Consider the following 24,117-nt stretch of genomic DNA (forward strand, 5'->3'; position numbering starts at 1 on the left):
ATTCTCACACTCCTTTCCTCTCCAGGGATGAGAGTGGGAAGATTTTGCTTGTACCGTGGGTCCAGGAGAGTGAACACCCAGTAATCGGTGCTGGAATAAATTCTTTGAACGCGAGGGTCACGGGATAGGCAGCCTAGCATGAAATCTGCCATATGCGCCAGAGTACCAACGCGTAAGAATTCACTCCCCTCACTGGCCTGACTGTCCATTTCCTCCTCCTCCAACTCCTCCAACTCCTCTTCTTCTGCCCATACACGCTGAACAGTGAAGGACTCAACAATGGTCCCCTCTTGTGTCTCGCCAACATTCTCCTCCTCTTCCTCCTCATCCTCCTCCACCTCCACCTCCTCCGATATGCGCTGAGAAACAGACCTCAGGGTGCTTTGGCTATCAACAAGGGAATATTCTTCCCCCGTCTCTTGTGACGAGCGCAAAGCTTCCGACTTCATGCTGACCAGAGAGTTTTTCAACAGGCCAAGCAGCGGGATGGTGAGGCTGATGATGGCGGCATCGCCACTGACCATCTGTGTTGACTCCTCAAAGTTACTCAGCACCTGACAGATATCAGACATCCACGTCCACTCCTCATTGTAGACTTGAGGAAGCTGACTGACCTGACTACCAGTTCTGGTGGAAGTTGACATCTGGCAGTCTACAATCGCTCTGCGCTGCTGGTAAACTCTGGATAACATGGTCAGTGTTGAATTCCACCTCGTGGGCACGTCGCACAACAGTCGGTGAGCGGGCAGTTGGAGGCGGCGCTGCGCTGCCCTGAGAGTGGCAGCATCTGGGCTGGACTTCCTGAAATGCGCACAGATGCGGCGCACCTTCGTGAGCAAATCAGACAGATTGGGGTATGTCTTGAGGAAACGCTGCACTATCAGATTTAACACATGGGCCAGGCATGGCACATGTGTCAGTCTGCCGAGTTGCAGAGCCGCCACCAGGTTACGGCCGTTGTCACACACAACCATTCCCGGCTTGAGGTTCAGCGGTGCCAGCCACAGATCAGTCTGCGCCGTGATGCCCTGTAATAGCTCTTGGGCGGTGTGCCTTTTGTCGCCTAGGCTCAGCAGTTTGAGCACCGCCTGCTGTCGCTTAGCGACGGCACTGCTGCTGTGCCTAGAGCTACCGACTGATGGCGCCGTGCCCACGGATGGTAGTTCGGAGGAGGAGGTGGAGGAGGGGTGGGAGGAGGAGGAGGCATAGTAGGCCTGAAACACCTGGACCGAGGTAGGCCCCGCAATCCTCGGCGTCGGCAGTATATGAGCAGCCCCAGGGTCAGACTCGGTCCCAGCCTCCACCAAGTTAACCCAATGTGCCGTCAGCGATATATAGTGGCCCTGCCCGGCAGCACTCGTCCACGTGTCCGTGGTCAGGTGGACCTTGTCAGAAACGGCGTTGGTCAGGGCACGGATGATGTTGTCTGACACGTGCTGGTGCAGGGCTGGGACGGCACATCGGGAAAAGTAGTGGCGGCTGGGGACCGAATACCGAGGGGCGGCCGCCGCCATGAGGTTGCGAAAGGCCTCGGTCTCTACTAGCCTATAGGGCAGCATCTCCAGGCTAAGCAATCTGGAGATGTGCACATTAAGGGCTTGGGCGTGCGGGTGGGTTGCACTATATTTGCGTTTCCGCTCCAGCGTCTGGGGTATGGAGAGCTGAACGCTGGTGGATGCTGTGGAGGATCGTGGAGGCGACGATGGGGTTTTTGTGCCAGGGTCCTGGGCAGGGGGCTGACTAGCAGCTGACACAGGGGAAGGAGCAGTGGTGTGCACGGCCGGAGGTGAACGGGCTTGTTGCCACTGAGTGGGGTGCTTAGCATTCATATGCCTGCGCATACTGGTGGTAGTTAAGCTAGTAGTGGTGGAACCCCTGCTGAGCCTGGTTTGGCAAATGTTGCACACCACAGTCCGTCGGTCATCCGGTGTTTCCTTAAAGAACCTCCACACTTCTGAAGATCTAGCCCTCGCCGCAAGAGCCCTCACCACGGGAGCTTCACTAGTTGACAGTGGCGCTGATGCACCAGCTCTGGCCCTGCCTCTCCGTCTGGCCCCACCACTGCCTCTTCCAACCTGTTCAGGTCGAGGACTCTCCTCCGTCTCAGAAGCACTGTGTTCACCCGGCCTCTCAACCCAGCTTGGGTCTGTCACCTCATCATCCTCCGATCCCTCAGTCTGCTCCCCCCTCGGACTTCCTGCCCTGACAACAACTTCCCCACTGTCTGACAACCGTGTCTCCTCATCGTCGGACACCTCTTTACACACTTCCACTACGTCAAGAAGGTCATCATCACCCACAGACTGTGACTGGTGGAAAACCTGGGCATCGGAAAATTGCTCAGCAGCAACCGGACAAGTGGTTTGTGACTGTGGGAAGGGTCCAGAAAACAGTTCCTCAGAGTATGCCGGTTCAAATGCCAAATTTTCCTGGGAGGGGGCAGACTGGGGGGGAGGAGGCTGAGGTGCAGGAGCTGGAGGAGTGGGGATTTCGGTGACATGGGTGGACTGCGTGGAAGACTGACTGGTGGTGGACAAATTGCTCGAAGCATTGTCAGCAATCCACGACATCACCTGTTCGCACTGTTCTGGCCTCAACAGTGCTCTACCACGAGTCCCAGTAACTTCAGACATGAACCTAGGGAGTGTAGCTCTGCGGCGTTCCCCTGCTCCCTCATCAGCAGGTGGTGTCTCACCCCGCCCAGGACCACGGCCTCTGACCCCTGCAGTAGTTGGACGCCCACGTCCCCGCCCTCGTCCTCTACCCCTAGCCCTCGGGTTAAACATTTTTAAAATGAGAGTTATAACTTTTTTTTTTTTTTTACTTCTTTTTGTTTTTTTTGGTGTTTTTTTGTGTTTTTTGTTTTTTTTTGAGTTTTTAAAACCAAACAATCCTATCCTATTGCTATGGCTATTTTCTAGCCAAGTATCAAAGGAAGCACACTACTATGCCAGATGAGATGACACTGAGTTATTGCCTAATAGAAATCCAACCCCTACTGAATTTTGCCACTTCGGCCTTTGCTATGGATATGTGCGCCACTAAGCGCAGAACACAGCGGTCGCAAGTCTCACTACAAATTGCTCAGAATTGGCAAGTACATGCACTGCAGAAACTACAGCCACCAGCAGATCAACCAGAAATCAAATATATAGAACGCTACTGTAGGCTTCAAGAAGCTGTTTGTATTCTCCTATGGCTATTTTCTAGCCAAGTATCAAAGGAAGCACACTACTATGCCAGATGAGATGACACTGAGTTATTGCCTAATAGAAATCCAACCCCTACTGAATTTTGCCACTTCGGCCTTTGCTATGGATATGTGCGCCACTAAGCGCAGAACACAGCGGTCGCAAGTCTCACTACAAATTGCTCAGAATTGGCAAGTACATGCACTGCAGAAACTACAGCCACCAGCAGATCAACCAGAAATCAAATATATAGAACGCTACTGTAGGCTTCAAGAAGCTGTTTGTATTCTCCTATGGCTATTTTCTAGCCAAGTATCAAAGGAAGCACACTACTATGCCAGATGAGATGACACTGAGTTATTGCCTAATAGAAATCCAACCCCTACTGAATTTTGCCACTTCGGCCTTTGCTATGGATATGTGCGCCACTAAGCGCAGAACACAGCGGTCGCAAGTCTCACTACAAATTGCTCAGAATTGGCTAGTACATGCACTGCAGAAACTACAGCCACCAGCAGATCAACCAGAAATCAAATATATAGAACGCTACTGTAGGCTTCAAGAAGCTGTTTGTATTCTCCTATGGCTATTTTCTAGCCAAGTATCAAAGGAAGCACACTACTATGCCAGATGAGATGACACTGAGTTATTGCCTAATAGAAATCCAACCCCTACTGAATTTTGCCACTTCGGCCTTTGCTATGGATATGTGCGCCACTAAGCGCAGAACACAGCGGTCGCAAGTCTCACTACAAATTGCTCAGAATTGGCAAGTACATGCACTGCAGAAACTACAGCCACCAGCAGATCAACCAGAAATCAAATATATAGAACGCTACTGTAGGCTTCAAGAAGCTGTTTGTATTCTCCTATGGCTATTTTCTAGCCAAGTATCAAAGGAAGCACACTACTATGCCAGATGAGATGACACTGAGTTATTGCCTAATAGAAATCCAACCCCTACTGAATTTTGCCACTTCGGCCTTTGCTATGGATATGTGTGCCACTAAGAGCTAAACACAACGGTAGCAAGTCCCCCTGCTAATTCCTCACAAAATGGTAAAAGATGCAAATTAAAATAAAAAAAGTAGAACGTTATTGTAGCCCTAAGAAGGGCTGTTGGGTTCTTTGAGAATCACTCCTGCCTAACAGTAAGCTAATAGAACACCCTAACGCTTTCCCTGACCAGCAGCAGCTCTCTCCCTAGCGGCATCCAGAGACAGAATGATCCGAGCAGCGCGGCCAGCGGCTAGTCTATCCCAGGGTCACCTGATCTGGCCAGCCAACCACTGCTATCGACGTGTAAGGGTACCACGTCATGCTGGGTGGAGTGCAGAGTCTCCTGGCTTGTGATTGGCTCTGTTTCTGGCCGCCAAAAAGCAAAACGGCGGGAGCTGCCATTTTCTCGAGCGGGCGAAGTATTCGTCCGAGTAACGAGCAGTTTCGAGTACCCTAATGCTCGACCGAGCATCAAGCTCGGACGAGCATGTTCGCTCATCTCTAGTTATAACATGATAGCCCCTACCCATAGAATAGCAGCTAACTTGCTGATCAGTGGGGGTTTCAGTAATTGGATATGAGAACAGGGGGCTCACTGTATCCCCCTTGTACTAGGCGGGAGATTTATCATTGGTTTTGCTGGGATTTTTTGGCCTATAAAAGTAATTTTCTATGCGACTATTTTGCACATTTTAGCCAAAAAAGCCAAGAGAAACCAATGATCATTATTCCCCTATGTGTATGTGTGCATATATAGTGTGTATAAGCTGTATGTCTGTGTATATGATGCATGGGTGTATATGTACTGTATGTATGTGTGTATATATGGTGTGTACATACTGTGTGAGTATACAAATATGTATATGTTTTAAGGAGGAAGGGGGTTCCCATTCAGAAGTCTGCTATGGGGCCTGCCTCTCCTAGCTATGCCCCTGACTTGGAAACTCCTCCTGGGGGCGCTGTTCCACCAGTTGGGTGATTAGTCCCGAGCCTTGCACCAGCTACAACCTTTTCTGGTCCCTAGGATGGTATCTCTTGGTGCCGATGCTGTGGAGATGCTTATCAGAGGTTGTAAACCTTCTCGTGCAGCTTATGCCAGAGCTGATGTGAACCCTTGCGAGTATATTCCGAGCTATATACACTCTACATTGTATATAGCTTACCTGGGGGCCAAAGCATCAACTTTCAGATATGATATGTACAGTATGTGGTAAATCTCTGGATACTTTTCTAGTGTAGTTTACACCTTTATATTCTATTCTTCGCTCCTTATTTCGTTGAAATGGTGCATCCTGGATGAAGGGTAACAGACTCCAAAATCCAAGTGTGTAGCAATTTTTCTCCAAGGCTCAACTTTATCTTCTCTCTAATACCCTAGTAACCTATGGGCGATGGACTACAGCTCCAAAAAAACGACCTCCTACATCAACCACGTGGTGGGTGAGGGTCCCCTAGATACCAATCTAGTAGGTCAACTCATCCAATTAGAAGTTTTAGTAACTTTTTGACTTTCCCAAAAATTGAAGCATCGATTCTCGAGTGATTTATGGGCTCATGTGGAATCAGACACAAGTTCTTATATCTGACCGTTACAAAAATCAGGTAACATTTTTCCCTTTTTATTACCCATTTATTCCCCGTACTATTTGTCTTGCATCTCACAACTTTCTGTTTCAGAGAAGAAATAATATAATGGTCAAAACAGTGGAGTCTAAGCATCTGCTGACACAATGATCTACGAGCAATGTCATCGCCACGCTGTGCACGCTGCCAGGACAGAACACATGCAGCCAATACAAAATGACCAGAGGGACTCGGGAATTATTTCTGCATTTGTTTTCTCAGATTTTATGACATCTTTCAACAATGAGAGAATGTTTACCATGGATGGGATCACCTTAGTCGGGTTAGTTCAGGTTATAGTCATACGGATGAGGTCTATTCTGGTGGCTAATCATCTACTGGGTTCACAACATGTACAATTGTTCTTCCCCTTAATAAACTCTCCCCTCTACAATCTATTCTTAATGTAGCAGCCTGAATAGTCTGTCAGTCCTGACACTACATGGTCTGTCAGTCACTGCACTGGCTGCCCTTCACCTTCTGTATTCATTTCAAATTAATCACCCTCATCCACAAAGCTCCGTACAGTGCTGCACCTCCCCACCTCCCTGTCCTCATCTCAGTCTATCGCTCAGCCCATGCTATTCAATCCTCCAGTGACCTTAGATTACTTTCCAGGACTTCTGCTGAGCTGCACCAATTCTCTGGAATGCCCTACCTGAAACAAATTATTACCCAACTACCAAAGTTTCTACATGTAACCGTCACTATTTTTCTCTAAACCTTTACATCTGCAGCTTGTCAATTTTGGGTGAAGAGACAAATTCTTTCAAGTGAATAAGAAAAATCCACATTATCTAATAATAATAAAGCTTTATTTCCATAGCGCCACCATATTCCGCAGGGCTGTACAGATAATGGGGAACAGATACAAATCAAATAAGACATTACAGTGTAATAATACAATCAGATGAAACAATGGGGAAGATTTACTTACCCGGTCCAATCGCGATCCAGCGGGCGCGTTCTCTGCTGTGGATTCGGGTCCGGCCGGGATTCACTAAGGTAGTTCCTCCGACGTCCACCAGGTGGCGCTGCTGCGCTGAAGTTCCCCCGAGGCCCACCGGAATGCACTGAAGTTCACCGGCCTATTCCTAGTGAAGGTAAGCGCAAGACCCGCAACACTTTTTTTTTTTTTTAAATGCGGCGGTTTTTCCGAATCCGTCGGGTTTTCGTTCGGCCACGCCCCCCGATTTCTGTCGCGTGCATGTCAGCGCCGATGTGCCACAATCCGATCGCGTGCGCCAAAATCCCGGGGCAATACAGGGAAAATCGTCGCAAATCGGAAATATTCGGGTAACACATTGGAAAAACACTAATCATTTTAACATTTGAAGAGGGAATGCTTATTGCCTAAAAAATACAACAAAGTTTTTTTTCTTCCTTTAACGTAGCAATATGTGGGCTTGTTTTTTGCAGGATGATTCATATTTTGTAACAGAATTGTTTAGATGTACAGATTAAATCAGTGATTTGAGCAGGTAAAGAAGTGTTATTTTAGTTTTCATTTTTTTATGTACAGTAAATTTTATTCAACATTATTTATAGTTTTGCTTCCGCACACTGATAGACAGCTGGTACACTGCTAAGGTATACCTGGCATGATAAATGATAGCTGGGCAATCTATTACACCATGGCTTAAGGCATAATATCCTTGCATACCTGAGGGCTTTAATAAGGTTTCTAGATGTTATTGCAACAAATAAGCTCCATCCTTCTGTGTTATCACCTTAAGGGAAATCTACCATCAAAATCCATCATGATACACTGGGGACACTTACTCATAGATCCAGGCACCAGGACTGTGGTGATCTTATATTTATCATGCATAGACTTCTTCCTTGTAAAATAAACTTTAAACATTATCCTCATTAAACAGAAGGGTTCTGTGGGGTGTTACCAGAACTCCTCTGTACTGCAGCTTCACTGGCTGCTACACTGTCTCACCGTCTCTCTGCTCCTTCAACACTTCCTCGCTCTTCCTGCTGTAATCTGACACAGTGGGAGATTTTTCCAGCATGTAGAAGCTCCGGTAATGCTCCCTAGAGCCGTTTTGACTTATTAGCAGAATTATTATAGTTGTTTTAAGAAGGAAGAAGATTCCCACAGTCCTGGTGCATGGATCTATGAGTAAGTGTCCCTGGTTTATCATGATGGATTGTGATGGTAGATTTTCTCTAATGCAGAAGTCACTATTGACCATGGCATCTGAGGGGTCAAAACAGACAACTTTTAAGTTATGAATGTGGCTCTGAACTATAATACAGATGGCTACTCATATTGATCCCCACTTGTGACAATTAAAGGAACTTTATTGAAACTTTTTTAAAATTCCAGATAATTTCCGACTTCACGACATGTCGCAGGTTCTCGGCTGGATTCCTCTATGACGCGTTATTTTTGCACTGTGTGTCCTCTCTCCTGAGTTTTCGCTGTTAGAAAAGTCTATTTTGGGGCTCAAATTAATTAGAGTGAACGACAACATCTCAAATGAATCTGGAGACAAGGATATAGAAAGCATTGAAATGTATTCAAAATCTTTTTGTCAGCAAATGTGCTCTGCTAATGGCAGCTATTCTTAGCGTCTATCACTGAGCCTGGAAAGATGCAGAGCACAAGGATTCAGAGCCAGAGAATCACAAGATCTCCAGCCAAAGCATCAAATATTTCACAATCAGTGGAAGGACTTTTATACTGTGTGATATGAGGTTTATGCCGTTTTATGTAATCTGTTGTACACTGTTATCAGCCACCAGCAGAGCGCTGAATGGTTTCAATGAAAAATGTATCACTTCTATCAATAATACTGTACATTAAGTGAAATCTACCTGCGAAATCCATCATAATAAACCAGGGACATTACTCATAGCTCCAGGAACCGTGACTGTGGTAATCTTCTTATATTTGTAAGTGATGGCCCCCCTTCTTCTAAAAGCAACTTTGAAAATGATAATAATTTAGAAAAGCTCTCTGAGGGTGTTACCAGAGCCCCTCTGTGTTGTACCTTCACAGGCTGTGGGGAAACCGATCCCCCCCTTGTGTGTTACATCAGGCAGGGGGAGGTGCTGAGGGAGCTGGGGGAGATGTGCTCCTGCACAATGTTACAGCATGTGTAGCTGCAGCACAGATAGGCTCTGGTAACACCCCAATAGAGCCTTTCAGACTCATAAGTGTAATTGTAAATGTTGATTTTAGAAGGAAGGAGGTCATAGATAGTAAATATAAGATGATTACCACAGTCACGGTGCCTGGATCTATGAGTAATGTCCCTGGTTTATCATGATGGATTTTGATGGTAGATTTCCTTTAAACAGAGTCACAGGGTATGTATATTATATATGAATGTTAGAATTGTGGCTTGTGTTTTATGTGGGATTGTATGACATGTTGGATGGTGTGTGTCAAGTATCACATGTCGGATGGTGTGTGTCATATATGACATGTCGGATGGTGTGTGTCATGTATCACATGTTGGATGGTGTGTGTCAAGTATCACATGTCGGATGGTGTGTGTCATGTATGACATGTCGGATGGTGTGTGTCATGTATGACATGTTGGATGTTGTGTGGCATGTATCACATGTCGGATGGTGTGTGTCATATATCACATGTCGGATGGTGTGTGTCATATATCACATGTCGGATGGTGTGTGTCATGTATGACATGTCGGATGGTGTGTGTCATGTATGACATGTTGGATGTTGTGTGGCATGTATCACATGTCGGATGGTGTGTGTCATATATCACATGTCGGATGGTGTGTGTCATATATCACATGTCGGATGGTGTGTGTCATATATCACATGTCGGATGGTGTGTGTCATATATCACATGTCGGATGGTGTGTGTCATATATCACATGTCGGATGGTGTGTGTCATATATCACATGTCGGATGGTGTGTGTCATATATCACATGTCGGATGGTGTGTGTCATATATCACATGTCGGATGGTGTGTGTCATATATCACATGTCGGATGGTGTGTGTCATGTATGACATGTTGGATGGTGTGTGTCATGTATGACATGTTGGATGGTGTGTGTCATGTATGACATGTTGGATGGTGTGTGTCATATATCACATGTCGGATGGTGTGTGTCATATATCACATGTCGGATGGTGTGTGTCATATATCACATGTCGGATGGTGTGTGTCATATATCACATGTCGGATGGTGTGTGTCATGTATGACATGTTGGATGGTGTGTGTCATATATCACATGTCGGATGGTGTGTGTCATATATCACATGTCGGATGGTGTGTGTCATATATCACATGTCGGATGGTGTGTGTCATATATCACATGTCGGATGGTGTGTGTCATATATCACATGTCGGATGGTGTGTGTCATATATCACATGTCGGATGGTGTGTGTCATATATCACATGTCGGATGGTGTGTGTCATATATCACATGTCGGATGGTGTGTGTCATATATCACATGTCGGATGGTGTGTGTCATGTATGACATGTTGGATGGTGTGTGTCATATATCACATGTCGGATGGTGTGTGTCATGTATGACATGTTGGATGTTGTGTGGCATGTATTACACGTCGGATGGTAGGTAAGAGGGTCGGTTATACACAAGACATAAGGCACATGTATCATTGTCATTCTGCTGCCTCCTATTAATGTTGTCTGTGTGGGTTATGTGTATCACGCTCACATACATAAGAACACGTGTTTTGTTTTTTTTTGGTGGTTTGAGTTTGCACAGTTTTGATCTTTTGTGACTTTTTAGGTGCATGTAGGTAAGTAAGTATATAACAGTTGTACTTTGAGTTGCGCCTAAAAAGTTTCTAATTTGCTAAGAAATAGGGGGTGGAGAAGTAGCAAATCAAAGGAAACATCTGTCTTACGAAGATACATTGGGAACGCTGTAACTTGTACACTAACAAACTTCTTAACACCCTAGATGTGAAAAAACAGGCACAAAAAGTGAAAAATGTGCAAAAAGAAAATTTAAAAAAGTATCAAAAAAAAAAAAAGATACATGTCCGACAAAAAGGAGGTTCAAGCACGCTAAAGCTAAAATACAATTCTGTGTTACCTAGTCCTGTGCTAAACTGTTATTATTCCCAGCGCCAACGGAGTGGAGCCCCCGACCTTAGCCTGTCCTGCAGCAGGGGGCCACAAAGGACGCCCCTCGCCACCTGTCCGTGTGCCCTCACTATAGCCTCTCCTTCTCCCAGCCATAGAATCAGAGTAGATGGAACCAATGCAGATGCAACAGTCTCCCCCTAGTGGTGGCCTCCAGAAGCTTTTGTAGTATAACTGCCTGCTCTGCTTGGATAGTTTTGTGAGAGCCCTGCACCTATTGAGGAAGAAAATATATATGTGTTCATAATTAAGTAAAAGTGCTAAAGTAAAAAAAAAAAAATTACATTCTACGGACTTCTGCAAACTGTGGACCAAATATGACACTTTGTAAACTCTTCCCAATCTAAAAATATAGCAGCAGAAACAGTGGTGACTCAGTGGTTAGCACTTATGCCTTGCAGCGCTGGAGTCCTTGGTTTGCGTCCCACCCAGGTCAATATCTGCAAAGAGTATGTATGTTCTCTCTGTGTTTGCCTGGGTTTCCTCTGGGTACTACGGTTTCCTCCCACACTCCAAAAAACATACTAGCAGGTTGTTTAGATTGGGAGCCCCATTGGGACAGGGGCCAATTTAGTAAGCTTTGTGCAGCGCTGCATAATCTGTGTGCGCTATATAAATAAAGAATTATAAAAATAACTAGGAGAGGCAGAGCCCCATAGCAACCTCGTGAAAGGGGCCGACCTTCCCCCATATAAATATACATATCTCTACAATCACACACATTTCTACACATCATGTACACACATAGGGGGAGATTTGTCACTGCTTCTACGCCAGATTTCAGTTGTGCAGGGCAAGAATTTCTTAATAAGGTAACGCTTGCACCACCTCCACACCTTGTTGGCGCAGAGGGGTCTGGTCGCCAGCGGAGCAGGAGGGTACAAGTAGTTACAGCCTTGTACCTGAGTCATTTTGCCGACTACATGAAGAGACCTAAGTATTGAGCAGAAGCAGCTTTGGATCTGGTACAGCCAGGAGTCTTCTTGGAAATGATGCTACAAGATTCCCCCCCTGGATTTGGTGATCATCTGCCTCTTTCTTGCGGTTCCTCAGGTTGGATGGTGAATGTTGGTGGAGGCCATGTTCAAGTCTCTCCAGCAATGCTCAATTGGGTTTAGGTCCGGGCTCTGGCTGGGCCAGTCAGGAATGGTCACAGAGAAGTTCTGAAGCGTCTGCTTTGTTATTTTAGCTGTGTGCTTAGGGTCATTGTCTTGTTGGAAGGTTCGGGCCAGTCTGAGGTCCAGGGCATCTGGAAGAGGTTCTCATCCAGGATATCTCTGTACTTGGCCGCACTCATCTTTCCTTCAATTACAACCAGTGGTCCTGTCGCTGCCCCCATAGCCTGATGCTGCCCCCACCATGTGTCACTGCTGGCATTGTATTTGGCTGGTTTTCTCCACCGCTTTGAATTAACACCAAAAAGTTCAATGTTCATCTGATCAGACCATAGAATCTTATTTCTCATGGTCTGGGAGTCCTTCAAGGGTTTTGAACACTGAATGTGACTTTCATTTGTCTTGCACTGAGGAGCAGCTTCTGTCGGCACTGGAGCTCAGGCACAGCTATACTGGGGCTCTTCTCCCATAATTGCTTAGTTTGGCTGGACAGTCTGGTCGAGCATGAATTGTGGTTATCCGAAATATCTTCCATTTAAGGATAATGGAGGTCATTGTGCTCTTAGGAACATTGAGTGCTGTAGAAATTCTTTTGTAACCTTGGCCTCTGTGCCTCTGTGACCTCTGTGCCTTGCCACAATTCTGTCTCTGAGCTCCCTGGGCAGTTCCTTTATGATTCTCATGTGCTGTGACAAGCACTGTGAGCTGTGAGGTCTTATATAGATAGGTGTGTGCCTCTTCTAATCAAGTCCAATCAGTTTAATTAATCACAGCTGGACTCCAATGAAGGAGAAACACCATCTCAAGGAGGATAAGAAGGAAATGGACAGTTATACAATTTTCCAATATACTTTCTGTATAAATTCCTCACAATTCTCTAGATCTCTGCTTGCTGCCATTCTATAGGAAGCTTTATTGTTTCCTTCCAGTGGATAGAGGCTTGCACGTCTCTGATTACTCTTTGTGATATAATGTGCCCCTGTCTTGTGCCCCTGTGTGACATCACATGTCCATGGACAGAATTATATCAATTAGAAGCAAACATCAAAACCTTCTATAGCATGACAGCAAGCAGAGATCTAGAAAACCCTGAGCAATTGATACAGAAAGTGTATTGGAAAATTGTATAACTTTTCTTTCATAAACCATATCAATTATTTGTTGAAAGAGGACAACCCCTTTAACTCTTCCAAAGTTTGTGTTGCTGCAGCTCTAAGTTAGACCTACTGGCCAATGACATGACCAGATCATCTGAATTTCTCTCTTTAAAGTCAATGGTTAATCTGCTTCTGTCCAAAACTAAAAATTTCAGGGGCAAAACGCATGAACACGAATTGTATGTGTATAAACAAGTAACACTCCACTCACATTAAAATGACACTGTCAGATTATGTGGCAATGTCTCCCTCCAGTGGCCGCACATGGGTAACACTTTAACAATTAGATAAAGGTCTGGGAGCAGTTATATCTAATGTTCTAGTTACCTAGAAAATAAACTTATAATAAGGAGCATAGAGCACGGGGACAAGATATCCCATGGGAGTGGGAAGTGCGGGGCTGTGCATAATTAGCAGCCAGGAGTGCCGGACATCTTGTCCCTGTGCTCCGTGCTGCTAATTACAAGATTCTTTCTTGGTGATCCAAGACATCAAGACATCATCTCTGTCGCCATCCTCCAGAAACTAATAGAGTTGAATAGTTAAAGTGATAACGCAGAGAACTGTCAGCTCCACATCATCTCTGCGCCTCTGCTGCTGCTGATATTTGCAGGGAGTCAGCATTTGCAGTGTTTCATTTTTTTATTTTATTAAGCAGCAAAAAGAAGGAGCTGAGGGAGGCACAATATGATGGTGAGCTGCTGGGGGAGGCACAATATGATGGGGAGCTGCTGGGGGAGGCACAATATGATGGGGAGCTGCTGGGGGAGGCACAATATGATGGGGAGCTGCTGGGGGAGGCACAATATGATGGGGAGCTGCTGGGGGAGGCACAATATGATGCGGAGCAGCTGGGGGAGGCACAATATGATGGGGAGCTGCTGGGGGAGGCACAATATAATGGGGAGCTGCTGGGGGAGGCACAATATGATGGGGAGCTGCTGGGGGAGGCACAATATGATGGGGAGCTGCTGTGGGAGGCACAATATGATGGGGAGCTGGAGGGGCACAAAATGAGGGGTATGGGGGTGGAGTAAGGGGTATGACCAAAGACGGGGCTTAGTGACATAACATGTAGTGTGTCACATTTTTGGTCCCTTTTAAGCCTCCGCAAAACTTGAGAGGTGATGATTCCTGTCCATAATTTGGTGAGGGGCATCACAACTTTGGTGATCAGAGGGCTATGCCAGACCCTAACAGCGTTCGCCAGGAATACTGTAAGCCAGATGTCTCCTTAGATGCTGCCAAAAAAAGGACCCTAGAAAAATTGTCAGCCATAGAGCGGCATTCCTTATGTTACATCCTTCCCTCTCTTGTGTCAATAAGCAGCCAACGCTGTCAACATATATATTAACTTTAACAACAAACTTTGCAAAAACCAGTGTGAGCCCATGAGGGGGAACATAGTTTCTGGCCATTATGTGACGTGTAGACTTTCGGATCTCTGCAGTCTGCGTCTGTGAGTTTGCTGTGCACTTTCAGCTGCTGAGAGGAGATTTTGTTCCTGTGACTCACTTCTCCTCGTCATAAAACTTCTATACAATCTGTCACCTCATGTTGATAGAAGGAAAGAATTCACTGAAGTTTTGGAGTAAAAAGCAGATTAAGAAGGAGAGAGAATGATAAAGGCCAAAGTAAGTGGAGAAACAAACACATTATAAGTGACAAGTTAGTGACCATCTAGTTATTCTGCCTTGATAAATTTTACAGGTGTCTTTAAGATAGCAGTATTGGGGTGAGATCCAACAGTTCCTCCATAGTTCCCCTAAATCGAAAGTAAAATTGTAAGCCAGTTGAAGGCAACAGGAGGGAACGGTCACATGTACTGCTAGCGTTGCGTTTACAAGCGCAATGGAGATGTCTCATGGCCCGAATGTTGTGCACCACAGAGGTTTTTTTGGCCTATGCAGTGCCATTTGCAGAGTAGCCCTGTACCCCCCATCAGCTCCAGCTCTTATTTTGGCACCCAAGCGGCTCCCCATCTTATTGTGAACACCCCCCAGGCACTAATCCCGTTGTTGTACTTACCCCCCAGCAGCTCCCCTGTTGTTGTACCCCTCTAGCAGCTCCCCTTGTTATTATACCCCTCTAGCAGCTCCCCTATCATTGTGCCCCCCAACAGCTCCCATTTGTTATCATGCCTCCACCTCCAGCAACAGCTTCCCCTGTTATAGTGCCCTCCCACTAAAATAATAAACACAGATACTTACCTTTCCCCATTCCCCCCCAGCAGCTCCTCTCTCCTCTGCTTCTGTTGTATGTAGCAGTGAAGGCAGCAGGCAGAGATGACCTCACATGATGTCATCACCTGCCGGCTCTGCTTCAGAGCTGATGTACTGGGATAGAGCCCGAAAACCAGTACTGTCCAGCTGGATCAGGCAGGGTTGCGAGGTATGTATAATCTTTACCATCTTTGCACATTTAAGGGCTGGAATATTTTCCCTTTCTTCATTGCAGAATAACCGTTGCTCTCTCAGATTGGTTGAAGGATGTTTGTAAACTATAACTTTAACGCTAAGTCACAGATGCTTAACCCCTTAACGCCAAGGCCCTTTTTTGTTTTTTTTGTTTCCATTTTTCACTCCCCACCATCAAAAATCTGTAACTTTTTTATTTTTCCACGTAAAGGGCTTGTTTTCTGCAGAACAAATTGCACTTCATAGTGATGGTATTTAATATTCCATGCCGTGTACTGGGAAGCGGGAAAAAAAATTACGGGGTTAAACGCAGTGAAAACTGTTTATTATATTTTGACAGATCGGGAATTTTCAGACGTAGTGATACCTAATGTGTTTATTTATATGACTTCTAGGGAAAGGAGGGTGATTAGAATTTATAGGTTTTTTTAAATACAGGCAGTCCCCGCGTTACGTACAAGATAGGGTCCGGAGGTTTGTTCTTAAGTTGAATTTGTAAGTCGAAACTGTATATTTTATAATTGTAGATCCAGATAAAAAAATTTTTGGACCCAGTGACAATTGGAGTTAAAACATTTTTTGCTGTAATGGGTCCAAGGATTGTCAATAAGCTTCATTACAGACACCTTACAGCTGATTATTGCAATCTGGGACTATAGTAACATCCAGAGAGCTTCACCAGAGGTCAGAGGGGTCTGTCTGTAACTATGGGTTGTCTGTAAGTCGGGTGTCCTTAAGTAGGGGACGGCCTGTATTTTTTTTTTTAAGTTTTATTTTTACTATTTTGAAGACCCTCTAGGGCACTTTAAACCTAGGTTGTCTGATTGATCCTAACATATCCAGTCATATTAGCTGATTGGTGGATATTTATCATACTCTTGATGTATCGGGCAGGGTCCTGCACATGTGAAAAGTCGGCAGCTGCAGCGAGTGTGCAGGCGTGTGGACAGTAACGCCCCGCGCCGGCCCACGCCACGTCACAACAACACAACGGACAGGCACTACCAGTGTAAATCAAATATGAATAAGTGTCCACGTATCCCTAACAATACTTGTAACCAACCAGAGAAAAGAATGGATGCGTACAATGGACTAAAAATATAAAGTATATTTTATTGCATCATAACAAAGACAAGACAAAAAAGATACATAAACACTTAACCCCTTCCCGCCGCAGCCCTTTTTCGTTTTTGCGTTTTCATTTTTCACTCCCCACATTCAAAAATCTGTAACTTTTTTATTTTTCCATGTACAGAGCTATGTGACGGCTTATTTTCTGCGTAACAAATTACACTTCAAAATGGTGGTATTTAATGTTCCATGCCGTGTACTGGGAAGCGGAAAAAAAATTCCAAATGCAGTGAAATTGGTAAAAAAACGCACTTGTGCCGTATTCTTGTGGGCTTGGATTTTACAGATTTCACTATGCACCCCAAATGACATGTCTCCTTTATTCTTTGGGTCGTTACGATTACGGGGATACCAAATTTGTATAGGTTTTATAATGTTTTCATACATTTAAAAAAATTAAAACAAAATTTTTTGGGGGGATTTTGCCATCTTCTGGCGCTAATAACTTTTTCATACTTTGGTGTACGGAGCTGTGGGTGGTGCCATTTTTTGCGGATTTTGATGATGTTTACAATGTTATCGTTTTTAGGACTGTACGACCTTTTGATCACTTTTTATAGAATTTTTAATTTTTTTTTAAATGGCAAAAAAAGTGCCATTTTCGACTTTGGGCGCGATTTTCCGTTACGGGGTTAAACGCAGTGAAAAACCGTTATCATATTTTGATAGATCGGGCATTTTCAGACGCGGCGATACCTAATGTGTTTATGATTTTTACTGTTTATTTATATTTAGATCAGTTCTAGGGAAAGGGGGGTGATTTGAATTTTTAGTTTTTTTTATTATAATTTTTTTATTTTAACTTTTTTTTTATTTTTACTATTTTTCAGACTCCCTAGGGTACTTATGCAGCAAAGACTTACCGGCTATGGAGAGGGCTCGGCCCGCGAGCCCTCTCCATGTACCGGGACACGACATGTGACGTACTATTACGTTACATGTCGGTAAGGGGTTAAAAGGCACACACTTATGTGTGTCCGACTCCCATGGGTCATGGTCTGACCCAGCACTCCCTGGCTCAATCCGCCCACAGATAATATCCAAATTACAAATATCACAAAAATGAAGTAAGTCAGAGTAAAAACCAACAAAATAATGAGCTGCCCTATGAATACAATACCCTCTAGAATTATCCTCAGAGAGCCAAGTGGACTAAATAAGGTGCATGGACAGAGAGCCGGGGAGGCGCAGAACCCCACGCGTATCGTCACCTCGGGGTGACTTCCTCAGGGGTAAGTGATCTAAGGGTGCATAGTCCTGTCTATATAAAGGCAAAGCTCCCCACCCCAATCAGTGTCCAGACCAATAGGGAGACCGAGCAACTAAAATAGGTCCTACCTCCAGTCCACTCGTGTGTGATTGTGGCCGGCGTGAACACAGTATCGCAGCGCATGCGCGAGTAGCGCCAGGTCACATGACCGATCACATGATTAAAACCGGAGCCGCGCCTCCTAGTTAAGTGCGGCGAACTACAGAGAGACTGCAACCTATTTCAGGTATAATGTGCGCTTGCGCTCAGGACGTAGCCAAGACCATCCCTGGTACAAAATAATAAGGTAGTATGGCCGGCCCACTCACGGCCAGCCATGCCCCTCCTTCACGCCCCACTGGCGTAAAGGTGGCGGAGAGGGCTAAATAATCACAAGTGCTAGTAATTGCATTTATTTCAGGGCTTCTACACCACTGACGTGATACAGAGGCCCTGATAAATATGCCCCATTGCTTTATTTGTGAAAATGTATTAAAACACAATAAAACCTATTTGGAGTGCACAGTGAAAGTCATAAAAACTGATCCCACAAGAAGATGACGCGAATGCTTTTTTCACCAATTTCATTACATTTTGCAATTTTTTTCCAATTTTCCAGTACTGCAGCGTCTAGGAAAAACTGAAAAGACACTACCTACACGAATTCCTACCACAGACTGCAGGGGTCACTGTTGCCAGTTTGTGTGTGAAGGACAGTCTCAATGTAATTCCTTCTCTGCCTACCAATTACAATGGTACAAGGAAAACATAACACAGTTCAAATAAGAACATGTGACCTCATGAAACATATAAAATAGCACATGTGCACAGATGCCATCCTAATCCCAGCGTAGGAATTGGGCTCTGGTACACTACACTTTTACACAGTGTAACAGCCTGTCAAGCTGCTGCACATAGGACCTCTGGTAACACCCCCAGGAGCCCTTTAGACTCATTAGCATATTTTGTAAGTTGATTTTAGAAGAAAGGAACTTTCTGATTTTAGAAGAAAGTCACTGTGCCTGGATCTATGAGTAAGTGTCCCTGATTTATCTTGATGGATTTTGATGGTAGATTTCATTCAAACGCATGAATTTACTAGATTTGTCTGTATGTTTAAATTTGTAATCCTGCTGGAACGTGAAACTGTGTCCCAATTTAAAGTCTTTTGTAGCCTATCCACCAGGAATACCTGTATTTAGATCCATCCATCTTCCTATATGACCAATTTGCTTGTTAATTTCCAGAAAGACATTTGTTTAAGTGTTAACTATAAAAGACACATCTTGTTATGATTACCCCGTGCTACCAATACCAAATCCAGCAGATGCCAAGTATATTCCCCAACCTACATAAGAGATGGTGTCTGATTTCCATGGATCTATATGTTGCGACACCCATTCATCATGAGTCCTCTAATGACCCATAATAATGTAATGACAATTGAAGATCTCCTGTATGTTCTTATAGGAGATATTAGCATTTACTTTTATAACTTACACATTTATAAAGATGTGGACTTCAGACAGGGCTGCCATGAGACAGGATGATCTATCTGCCTCAGGCGCCCTCTGCTGGAGTAGGAAGGGCGGCAAATGCACTGTGCTACAAATACCTGGATTGTTAAACTTCCCAACCATTCAAATTCTTTAGCTGCTGTAAGTTACACTTGTTAGGCTGCTAGCTAATGTGACTTACACCAGAGGAAAAACATTATTATTTTTTTGCATATTTTAGCGCATAACATTAAAGCAAGGTGGAAGATCTGTGGGGCCGACTGCTATTTTTTAATAATAGGGGGGGCATTTCATTTTTCGGCTCAGGCATCAGTAAAGCTGCATGCAGCCCTGACTTCAGGGTTAGTGGTCCTTTAAGAGTTTTTATAACACAATCTCCTACAAAATGGTTTCAAATATTTGGTAGATAACCCAAAATCTCTGTGAATCTATTACTGGACACATACCGGAGGCATCTGCTTATTCTCTGCTTTATCATACAGCGAGGTATTAGAGGGGGAGGAGGCACTGAGCTTCTGTATTATGACATGTTGTATACATTATATACAACTCTACACTGGGACTTACACATAGCGGCAGGTCTGCGGCATCTTCGTGACATCCCGTCCTCCTGCACTCTTCCATTTTGCCTCATTACTCTAACAGATCATATATATTCCATATTCCTGCTCAGTATAAGCCTTATATAGAACATACAGCATATCTCTATCTGAATGTCTTTGACTGTAAACAGCGGCATAAAAAAGGTTCTTTCTCTCTGATTATGTATTACCACTGCTTCATACTAAATTATATTTCCCATTAATGATATGATCTCCTTTGGATATCATTATATAGGAGAAAAAACCCATAATACAACCCGGGTGGATCAGGCATTTCTGGGGACCCAACCAAAGTTATATCTGTCCCTTCCCTAATCAAAATAATAAAATTTGCCAGACCTATAGTCACTGACCCGGGCATGTTTGGTTCAGTTCCACAGTTTTGGGTCCAGTAAATCCTGCACATTGAGAAAGTTAACTGGAACGCACTCACTCATAGGGGGAGATTTATCAGTGGCAGAAAACTGGCGTAGAAGGAGTGAAATAATCGCGAATTCTTGCACATAATAGCGACTACGCCACCTCCACGCCATGTGAGAGTGGAGGGGACGTAGAGGCGCGGCCGGGACAGGGTCTGCGTACTTTTAAAAACCTGCAAACTATCGTTCTTTTACACAAAACTATGCCAGGTCCGACTTGGCGTAGTTTTGCTTAGCAGCCAGGCCACCGACGGATACATACATACGGCATATGATAAATCCCTCATAGGGTCCAGAACTAACAGGGGGTCAACACCACATCATTGATGTTGCATCACTGCCATCCGTTCCATTAAAAAAAAAATCTACCATCAAAATCCATCATGATAAACCAGGGACATTACTCATAGATCCATGCACCATAACTGTGGTAATCTTCTTATATTTATAATGCATGGCCTCCTTCCTTCTAAAATCAAAATTTTTAAAATTATGATAATTAGTTAAAAGCCCCTCCGTGCTGCAGCTTCACAAACTGTTACACTGAGTTATAGCCCTTCCTGTGCAGAGGGAGAAATGGAAGTGCTGAGCATGAGTGGAAAGTTAGGGAACAGTGTAACAGTCTGTGAACCTACATCACGGAGGGGCTCTGGTAACACCGCCAGAGTCCTTTTGGCTTATTTGCATAATTTTAAAAGATGATTTTAGAAGGAAGGAGGCCATCAATAACAAATCTAAGAAGATTAGCACAGTCACGGTGCCTGGATCTATGAGTAAGTGCCCCTGATTTATCGGGATGGATTTTGATGATAGATTTCCTTTTAAAAGCGGAACATGTCCTTGTCTGAGCAGTTTTTACTGTCTGTATGCAGAATAAAAGTCAATGGGTCATTTAAATATGGAAAGCACTCAGATTGCATCCAAGGACCTTATGACAAAAACAAATGGTGGCCAGGCTACACTCTTACAACTTACCCGCTATAAATGGACACCCGGATTCAAATCGGATGCTAATCAATAGATTAATATCTATTTTAATAGTCGGGAACTGACTCTCCTGTGGACACTGACTAAGCTCAGTGCATATTGTGTCCAAGGAAATCACAATCTAGACCAGTGGTTCTCAACCTTTGTAACGCCGTGACCCCGCAATACAATTCTTCATGTCGTGGTGACCCCAAACCAAAAAATAATTTTGGTGGCTACTTCAAAACTGTAATTTTGCTAAAGTTATGATTCGAAATGTAAATACCTGATATGCATTATGTATTCTCATTGCTACAAATCAAACATAATTTAAACATAGGGATTAATCATAAAAACAATATTTAATTATATGTTGAGAAATATTTATTACTTATTCCAATAAATAACATTTCACCATGGCATAGCATGGGTTTTAATATAACAATTCCAAAAATATAACATTTCACCATGGCACAGCATGGGTTTAAATATAACAATAGTAATATAACAGTAAATAGTGCAATATTTTGCAACAGAATGCTGCCAAATTCAGTGAGATGGTTGTGGTTGCTTCTTGCTTACCAATTCAGAAATTCTTGGGGCAGTCTTTGCAAGGGCACAGCGAAGATCATTTTCCACAGCAAGTCTACTTCGGTATTTTGACTTGATTACCAGCAAGCTGGAAAACCCTGTTTCGCAAAGATATGTCGTTGGAAAAGGAAGAAGAAGACGCAGCACAGTCTCAGACAGAATAGGATATAACTGTAAACACTTAATCCAGAATATTGTCAGTGGCATCGTAGAGAAATCTGTTCTCGCTGCATCATTGTTAATCAGGTCTATGAACTCTTCTTGCGCCGTCTCCGGAACATCTTCAACTTTGACTGTGAATGGACTTCTGGCCAAGGCAAATGGGGTGTCAGGTAGATTAGGAAAGTATGATGAAATTTCATCTGCAAGCATGTGCAAATGTTCTTTCACGGAAGTTATTTACCATAATTTTTTTGTCTGGCTCAATGTCATGTTCCTCAAAGAAGGCAGATAATGTAGGAAACATGTAAATTTTATTTTCATCCAATTTATTTATCCACAGCTGAAGTTTCATTTGGAATGATCTAATTTTTTCAGACAAATCGAGGCATGTTGCATTTGTCCCTTGCAGTGATAAATTTAAGTCATTCAAGATGACAAAGATGTCCACCAAGTAAGCTATTTTCAGCAGCTCGGTTTTATCACTAAAAAGTGCTTCGAATTGAGGTCTTCCTTTCTGACCAAAAAATGTTTTCAGTTCATCACGAAGCTCAAAGACACGTTTTAAAACTTTTCCTCTTGACAACCATCTGACTTCAGTGTGAAATAACAGAGCATTGTTCGGCGCATCTAGCTCATTGCACAGTTGCCCAAACAACCGACTGTTTAAGGCGCTCGACTTAACAAAATTGACACATGTTATGACGCTTTTCATAACTTCTTGTAGATCTTGCGGCAGTGTCTTAGTTGCTAATATTTGGCGATGAATCATACAGTGTGTTCCAATTGCTTTTGGCGATTCATTTTGTACCAAGCGTTGAAATCCTGAGCGACATCCTAACATAGCGGGGGCACCATCTGTGCAAACACCGCAAACCTTTTCCCAGGAGATGTTATGCGCTTTTAGAAATGAACCAACTGTGTCAAAAACATCATGTGCAGTTGTTGTTGTTTCAAGGGGTTTGCAAAAAAGAAACTCATCTTTAAAGTCGCCATCATTAATATACCTCGCATATACCAATAACTGTGCACAGTTTGCCACGTCTGTGGATTCATCCAGCTGGATACTGAAAATGGGTAGTGGTGCAGATTTAATTTCCTGGATCACTTGATCAAGAATATCGGCAGACATGTCCTCTATTCTTCTGCGGACAGTGTCATTAGATAAGGAAATTGCATTCAATTTCTGAACATATTCATTTCCAATCATCACTCGAACTATGTCTTTTGCAGCTGGCAACAGTAAATCCTCAGCAATGGTGTGAGGTTTCATAGCTCTGGCGATTCTGAGTGCCACCAAATATGACGCTTCAACAGCTGCCACATTGTGTTTGTGGTACTGGCCCCCAGTATCAAATCTAGATTTCTTGAGTCCATCAGCTTTGCTTCTAAAATAGTCGATATTCTTGCCAGCAAAGCTTGGATGCTTGCTATCAAAATGGCGTTTTAGTTTGTTCGGCTTCATAGATTCAGCTGAGAGAACTTCACAACAAATAACACATTGTGGTTTCTCAATTCCTGCTGTAATTATTGAGGTAAAGCCATACTGCAAGAAATCCTCAGTGTATTTTCTTTTCCTAATATTCTTGTCTCCGCGATCCATTGTCATGAGACGGTTTGCTAAAGAAAAAATAAAAGTTGGTCGCATCTAACGAGTTTATTAAAGTTTCCTATTATTTACTTTTCACTGGGGGACATGTATCACTACTTTTTCTTTTTCTTTGTTTCGTGAGACTTTTTGTGCTACTTTTTGCATGCAGAATCAAGCAGCGCACCAAAGTTAGCTGCCTCAAGGATATAATGCAGTTGCCGCATTTATCTTTGTAGCCCAGATATTTGTTAAACTTGAGCGTCTTTTGGGCTTGGAATT

General features: G+C 43.9%; 1 pseudogene; it reads right to left on the reverse strand.

Annotated features, from left to right (window-relative positions):
* Positions 1-22,046: 22,046 nt before the first annotated feature.
* On the reverse strand, positions 22,047-23,850 carry LOC140068109 (zinc finger BED domain-containing protein 5-like; annotated as a pseudogene).
* Positions 23,851-24,117: the final 267 nt, after the last annotated feature.

The sequence above is a fragment of the Engystomops pustulosus genome, chromosome 1, assembly GCF_040894005.1.
Source record: "Engystomops pustulosus chromosome 1, aEngPut4.maternal, whole genome shotgun sequence".
Taxonomy (NCBI): Eukaryota; Metazoa; Chordata; class Amphibia; order Anura; family Leptodactylidae; genus Engystomops; species Engystomops pustulosus.